The 8,384-nt window shown below is 38.8% G+C and overlaps 1 protein-coding gene across 1 annotated transcript in view; it reads right to left on the bottom strand.

Moving 5' to 3' along the window:
• Arid5b (AT rich interactive domain 5B (MRF1-like)) overlaps nt 1–8,384 on the bottom strand; it is a 179,296-nt gene that overhangs the window by 70,572 nt on the left and 100,340 nt on the right. The window lies entirely within an intron of this gene.

The following is an 8,384-nucleotide window of genomic DNA, read 5'->3' as shown; positions in this document are numbered from 1 at the left end:
TTTTTTTTCTTTTCTTCCGGTACCAGAAATCGAACTCATGACCTTGTGCTTTCTAGGCAGGCGCTTTGCCACTGAGCTAAATCCCCAGCCCCAAGTATACTATTTTTAACACTCCTTTGACAATGGCCATCTAAAGGGATGCTTACATGCCCCCTTGACAGTCTTGTCCATAGGAAGGGCTTTGGCATCTCAGCGAAGAGGCGTCTGGGGGATCCTAGTCCTCATCTAGTACAGCCCACTGGGCCACTGGCAAATTTACCTGTACGAGCTCTGTTCCGTCACAAAGCTCACACAGTATTACAATATGCAGGGGGTAGGCTTGAGTCTTTCAGCTGTAAAATGGCTACAGAATGTAACATTTAGAAGAACTCTGAAGACCTATGTGATATCGGGTCTTACTTCTGCTTTTCCCAAAAGGACACTTGCAAATCATGAATGATTTCCTTTCTCTGACTCCCCTCTACGTTGTGCCACCTCTTAGTTATTGCGATTGTGCTGATGGTGCCAGTTTCTCAAAGGCTTGGCTATAAAATATATGGACTAATTGTTGACCAGAACCAGGGTGCTATTAACACTGCAGTGATACAGCCCTTCTGGTCACACTCTATTATATCTATGCAGTTGCGTCTGTGTAGATACAGCTCATGCCTTGAAATGCTGAAATAAATTAGCTCCTTTATTTAGACATAAACATCACGTTGAACCCCCAAAAGGGCCACAGTGGACTTTTCTGATTCATACATTCCATCCAGGGCAAAGAAAGATACTTCCTTGTACGTATCACTAACCATAATCTAGATTCTCTAATTTCAGAAACTCATTCCTCTGAAAAAGTAATATTTATAGAAAATGAAATTTGGGTTTTCAATTATGCCAACTTTCTCTTTCATATTCAAATGCTACATATATTCCAGAACATGTTTACAGAATTTTCCCATAGTTCTAAATAAATACACCAAAGAAGTTCTGAAATATACACATCTTAAAGATGCCTCTGCACAAACCAAGTTATTCCCAGATGTTTTACATTCCGAATTTCTCAATAAATGAATAACATGCTAGGAAAGCAAACATGAGCTGACAGTATTTAGTCTAAGCTTCTTAAGTGGTATAACATGTGCAGTTAAAAACAATGTTCAATAACTATATTTCAGTATCAGCAGTTATTAAAGAATTCAGAATGAGCATTTGTGGGATTGGGCAGAGGGCTGCATAGAAATGTGGTCTTTCCTATGATTGTTTTGTGTTTCTCACAACCACACTGCAGCAACAACTCTTGTCTGCTATTTCTGTGTTGTATGTATATATAGATCCCCGTGTGACAAACCCATGATCCCAGTTCACTGCCACGGTGCTCATTAACACGCATCACAATCCCACAGTCAGTTCTGTGAGCTTGGAACCAGTTCCAGAATGAGGCTACAGCACATGGCAGCTTGGCCTTTTCACTCCTTCCATTTTTTTTTAACACTTAAAAAAATACAGAAAACTCCCAATAACTGCTCCTTTCACACCTTTTATCTCCTTTATAAATTCATAATATTCACTCATTAAATCTCCAACTTCGCTACATTCTTATGTAATGCTGAATTCTCTCCTTCTCTGGAGTTGGCTTGTGAAATGTCTTTAATTAAAAAAGCTAAAAGCGCCCTAAATCTGGATGGCAGACTCATTTCCAGGGCATTCAGGCATGTTGTCTAATTTTAAAACGCTGACAGGATACATGTAAATTTATGCAAGTTTCATAAAAGTCACAATTTCCTCCTTGAATTCAAGCTAAAGAAAACTCCCCTGGGCTCTTTTCAAAGCTGTTTGTTTTACTGGAGAGTTTATTTTGCCCGTTGTGTTGGAGGTGATTATTCTGAAGAATATCCATGTCAGAGTTCCATCTGTCCACTAAGAATTAAGGAGTTAGAATTTCCTGATTATTGATCAGACAAGCTCTTTGATCCCTGTTTTATGGCTTTTAAAAACAGATGAGGGAAGGATGGGGATATTATCATGTAAATTATTTTGGTTGACAGTAATTAAGAAATTATATGTTAAGAAAATCAGTAATTGTTAACATGAGTCATTAATGTGTTTTCATTCTTTGTAAAACTTTCTGGCCCGCCCTTCCTTTCTAGCTTTAAATAAGCAAGAGCTGGAAAATATGCATAGTATTTGGAACCCAAGAGGAGTGACATATTAATTCAAAGTTTGCTTGGAAGGGTAGCTTTGTGAAAACTCAAATGTGTTCCCATCCTTTTTGTGTCCATCACCCTTCACCCAGGAAGTCTCTCCTGAAAGCTGGGGTAGCCTTTGAATACATAGGTGAGGCTGGAGACTAGGGCTGTGCAGGAGCTGCGCCTGTCCTCCCTTCAGAAGGTCAGACACAGAGGACTTGATGTTTAGCAAATCTAGAAGAAAAACCAGAAGATGAGGGAACCAGAACCAGCTCAGCCAGGGCAGTTAACCAGTCCATGCTAATTCTGTCGCTCCTTCTAAGCAAATCTTTGCTCGGAATTATTCTTTCACTGACGTTTGTTTTGGAAAGGTCTGAAATCCACAGGAAAAAGACTAAAAGCATGTGACAGAAGGCTGACACGGGCTCCCAAACAGTTGGGACACCTTAGAATGAACTCGGGTTCGCTTACAATTCCCGATCCCTAAAAGAGCACAAACTAAAATTACATTTGCTTTTAGTGAAAGACAGCCTCAAGTGCTGACATGTCGTGTAGGACATGTGATACATAATAATACTCTTAAACCAGTTCTGACATAATATCTCCGGCGGCCTAATAACCACAAATGATTGCTTTAGTTAAGAACTAGCCAGAAGCAAAATAGATCCATGTAAAAGTAGCTTGAACCATAAATACCTCAACAATATTTTATGTCACTTTGTAAAAGTTAAAGGAGTCCTATAATAATTAACAACACAAACGCCATGTTCTTTACTATTGTAGAGTGGTTATGAAAGGTTATTTCATAGTCCCGAGGCTGCCAGTGCCGTAAATTATGCGGGCACCGAGAAGCATTAAGGAGAAATAATAGCAATTTAAATGAAGGCTGACGTAATTCATGATAAACAGTCATTGGAAAATATTACAGTGTTGTCTTTTTTGAGTGGGTTTAATCAGAAGAATGTGACCATATTCTAACATAAACCACTTCTCTTTTCCATTGTGCTAGCACTTGGAATGTTGGCACTCATTCTAGCTGCAAGGTCCTTATTCACAATAATTGCTGAATCCAGAGCTCCAACACCTCCTGGGACCCTAACAATGTAAATTTGGTATTCTGATTGATGGAAGAGCTTCCAACACAAAGCTCCACAGCGCTAGGCTGCATGGTGGTCCAGAAAGGGGACTGAAATGTGAGACTCGTGTAGCCAGGATGCCTTAAAGAATACATATCAAAAGGATGGCTAAGTAATGCAAACATGGAAGAATTATTTTATTGTCACATCAAATAGAACTTGGAGATAGAGTGGAAATCCAGCAGCTGTCCTGACACAGCTTGTTTTAGGTGCACTGTAAATATAACAACACATTAAGAAGTCAATATGAGGAGGAAGACCAAACCTGCCAACTTTTATTAATGCATAATATCACCAGATCAGGATCATAAGACACGATCACATGATACGGTGGTCAAGCAGATGTTTATTTCTGAATGCACATAAAAGTTGTTGTTTTCTGTGCATTGCTGCTGATTGGGGGAAAAAAATAAAACCTCAGGAGCACATCTCATGCCAACGTAGAGACTGGGCAATATTTACCTCTCTGGCATTTATACAGTCTCTGGCAGTATAAAAAGAATAAATGATATTGCTCTTATAACTGCAAAGCCTTCCGATATAGAGTTCATTTAAAAGGCTTTAAGCTACCTATTGATTATTCATGCCGGAGAAAGGAAGCAGGAATAAAAGGAAGCAGAAAATCTGATAGCTTATTTTTCCCACTGGTTCCTATTTCATTCATGATCCATTCTTTCCAAGGGCCATTAAGAGCAGCAGAAGTGATTTCACTTTTTCTTCCTCTCCTTTTCTCTGCCAGCCTTCGGGTGGAGGTGCTAATGAGCTGGAATAAATACAAATGGAGGGAGAAACAGGCTGCCCAGAAAGTCAGGGACTTGGATAATCTACAGAGTGGGGCCTTTGTCCCCGATAATCAAAAATTAATTGCCATCTTTCAAAGATCACTTAAAATATTCATTATATAGCAAAACAGACTATTTTTTGACACTGGATCTTTTCTTCCAACTGAATCTATTTAAATCATCCCCGGGGTCAAATTTCTGGCCACTCCTTTAAAAATATTCTTTCAAAATAAGATAAATGGCTTACTCTGACATTTGTACTAATAAAAATGTATTTTATCTCCTCTTACCACACCAACCTTACTTTCTCTAAATAGCCCATTGCGAACATTATCAGTGAGTTTTGCTCAGTGTACAAATATTTTGTGTATTACAATGAGTAGCCGAACACAAAACTTGCAAATATTTATTTTTAGATATATGGGAAAAAAAGCAATTAGAGCTAAAAATGTGAAGAATGAAGAGCCCACTTAGCAGCAATTATATTCGACATGCAAACTGCTCGGCCATCAAACTTTTATTCAGACGCTGTAGAGCATATTAAGAAACACCACTTGCACACACACAAAAGAAAATATTATTTCACAACCGAAAATACCCAATCATTATAAACAACATCTGGGGGTTATTAATAACTTACTCTGCAGCTGAATTAGCCGAATAACACGAGGTCTGACTCAGAATTCCTAAACATCTATTTTTGAAGGAAAAAAAAGAAGAGAAAACAAAACAAAATATAACATGACTTATTTTCGTAAATATGGATGCTCATGGGGCAGTTTACGAGCACCTACAAATGTGTGTGCACAAAGTGGACAGTTTCTGCACCCTTATGAGACACGTGCTGTTTATGTATTAATCACTACTTCCTGTTACGTAGTCCCAATTCTGTTTTGAGGAAGTTTAAAATTGTAATATTGAGTTCACTCTTTCTGTTCAGAGCCTTGTATATAATTAGCATATTTTTCAGACTGGTGAGAATCTGACCATAAGCAACATCTGAGAAGATTCCTGTTCCAAACTACGACAAAGCCTTTTGTACGTAGCTTCAAAACACATTTTAAGACCATGCATACTGTTCAAATATTCCAGCCCTAAGATAAAAGAACCAAGAATCTTACTGCCACACAACTCACTGTACTGAGACACCCTAAATATTTATACTAACAGGAGTTGAAAATAGTATCAGAGGACAATGCCAAAATATTTCTTCTACACATTATTAGCAACAGCCTTTGGGAAGACAGATGCCAAAAAGCCAGTACTTTTCTAGTTCCCTGGGTCTCCTCACATGGCCCGTTGTTACAGCTTTGAGGGTGAGTCCATAGACTGGTGAGTAATGGGCTGGGTAACACTGTCTTAAAGCAATCTATATTTACAGTTTATATTTTAATGTCTCCAAAACTTCACTCTGACAGTACTGAATTTCAATTGTAAGATGCATGTTTTTTTTCACATTTCAATGTCTCCAGAATTGGTGGTCTCCCAACTGACAGCTTTTTATAATTATAATCAGTAATGCTTTTCACTGTATCAGCAGCATGGTACCTAAAAATGATGTGTTTTAGAAATGGTGTGTTTTAGAATTGATGAACTAGAATGCCTAATTGGCTTATATCAGGGTCAAGATATTTTCTTGTAAAGGATCAAGTAACAATTCTCAGCTCTGAGGGCTATACTCAACGCTACCATCATAGCACAAAAGTTGTCATAGGTGAGATGCAAACGCATGTGTGTGACAGTGTTCCAGTAAAACACTACAGTAGACCAGAGACTGGGTATGAGCTGCGAGTCTAGTTTGTCTATGTAAACTAGAGTGCAGACAACACACTGACCTTAGAGAATGGAGCCATGCAGCAACGCACAGAAAAGGAACCTCAGCCCTGATGCTGAGCTTGCTAAAAGCAGAAATTTGGCATCCTCCAAGGCTTCTCAGTCTAACAACTCACCCACAGCAAGTGCTCAGAGATGTCCAATAAAGTGAGGGAAACAATCACCTTTAAACTCATGGCTCAGAGATGGAGAAGCAAAGTTTATGCAGGTGAATTTGAAAAACAAAACAAAACAAAAAACCCAGCTTCCCCTGTTGGAGCATTGTCTTATGCATTTGACAGAAATCCCAGATATTTTGCACACAAGTCAGATTCCTGTAATTACTATTTAAATTGTTCAGAATAGCCAACCAGATACCAAAAAGGGCAGCACAAGCCAACATCTAAGAGTGCTGATTTCAGTTTCACAATGCAGGGTTTGAACCCAAGCTCCTTTTCTTAACTAGTGTGCTGAGTGACTTCCTTAAATAGCTCTGAACTTCTATTTTCTCGCCTGCAAGATAGGGACAACAACCCCTCCATCAGAGTATTGTTGGGAGAATCATGGAATGTATATAGTAGGTGATCAATAAATGCTAAAGTTGGCCTCACTAAGGTTTTTTATTGAAGTGATTAATCATATGAAACAAACACAATTCATTAAAAAGATATCATTTAGAGATCCAAGATACGGTTACACACCCAGCACAATGTCAGACAGCTGATTAACTTTCCCTAACAGGTATGAGCTATTGTCAGTGTTGTTACATTTTGGTTAAACCAGAATTCTCAGAAAATGAATCATCACAGTTAAAGTATAAAGGTTAAGGAAAATTACTAGAAATGACTTTTTTTTGTTTATATGTTACACCAGTAGCATGTAAGTATGTGAGAACAGAAACGGATCTTAAAGTTCACCTGGACCAGTGGTTCTGCGTCTAAGATTTCATATTCTCTATGAATCCTAAGAAGTATATGCGGAATGTTCTATATTTGCTTGTTTTGCTCATTTTTGCTAACAACGTAATTCAAATTCATTATTATAACAATTATGTTTCCATGAAAAGATTCACAACTTTCATCGGGTTCTTAAAAGGACCTGTGATGCAAATAGGCTGAAAAATATGGTCCAACATTTCACTTCCTGCGTGAAACACAAGACCATAAAGGTAAGCTGAAGCTCCCTATCTGGTACAAGAGTCATATTCGGAACCCTCTAAGAGGGTTTGACTCTCCGACCAGTGCCCTTCCTGGTACACTGTGTTTTCTCTTAAGCTCTGGGTAATTAATAACATAGAGTATATCCCTCCAAAATCCTGGCTCTGCACTTTGACCCAGGCAAAGGCTTCTACCTGAGGCTGTAAATGCCCAAGAAACAGGCTCTTAACTTCTGTTGCTCCTTCTCTCCACACTACCTCATGTCTGCCCTGGCTGCAGCTCTCCAGTTCCTCCACAAACCTACACAGAAACAGCGGAGGAAGGAGGAGCTGGTGGCAATCATTCCTTTACCAATTTCCAATCTCCATTAGCCCTGCAACTGGCTTCAATGCTAGACGTTGTGAAAGCACCAAGTCTCAATCTTACGTGTGCATAAAGTGTGATTAAACTGTTGGTGCAGAGGAATGTAAATTAGTAAATCCATTGCATGAAACAGTATGAAAGCACCTCAAAAAATTAAAATAGTACTCCTGTGTGATCCAGGAGCCCCACTACTGGAATCATAGCTAAAGGAGATGAAGTCAGTATGTGGAAGAAACCCCTGTACTTTATGTTCACTACTCTATTATTCACAAAAGACAAGGGATAGAAGTCACCTAAGTGTCCACCCACAGAGGAATACTGATGAAAATGTGGCATATATGCACAATATAATGTCACTCAGCCTTCAGAAGAAGGAAATCAGAAGAAGGAAATCCTGTCATTCGCAACAACAGGGATGAACCAGAAGGGTATTATATCAAGTGAAAGAAGCGGGGCACAGAAAACAAACATGACACGGTATCGCTCACATCTTCATCGGCTGCAGCTCAACATTTCCTCCACAGACCTACACAGGAACAGCTGAGGAAGGAGGAGCTGAGCTTTACTTATAGAAGTAGAAAGCAGAAGGACAAAAAATGGAAACAAAGCTTTTGTAAATAAGGAGGGGAAGAAGGGTTGAAGGGAGGGGAGGGGAATGGAGAGGAAAAAAAGAAGAACCAAGATATAAAAAGTACAGGTACAAATTCCTTGATGAATGTGATCATTATGTATATCGAAAAGGTACCAATAAAATTAATTAAGAAAAGAAGTAGAAGGTAGAATATTGTTTATCAAGGATGGGGTCAGGAGTGGGTGGGGACGTAGGTCAAATGATACAAAAGTTAAGTCAAATAGAAGGCATAAGTTTGAGAGATCCATTACACAACATGGTGACTATACTTACAAATGTATTGCATTTTTGAAATTTGCTAAGAAAGTAGATTTTGTGTTCTTATGAAAGAAGAAGTA

This window comes from Chinchilla lanigera, unplaced genomic scaffold (assembly GCF_000276665.1).
Source record: "Chinchilla lanigera isolate Chin_1 unplaced genomic scaffold, ChiLan1.0 scaffold00024, whole genome shotgun sequence".
Taxonomy (NCBI): domain Eukaryota; kingdom Metazoa; phylum Chordata; class Mammalia; order Rodentia; family Chinchillidae; genus Chinchilla; species Chinchilla lanigera.
Note: the sequence above shows the minus strand (reverse complement) of the source record. Positions and strands in the feature narration are given on the sequence as shown.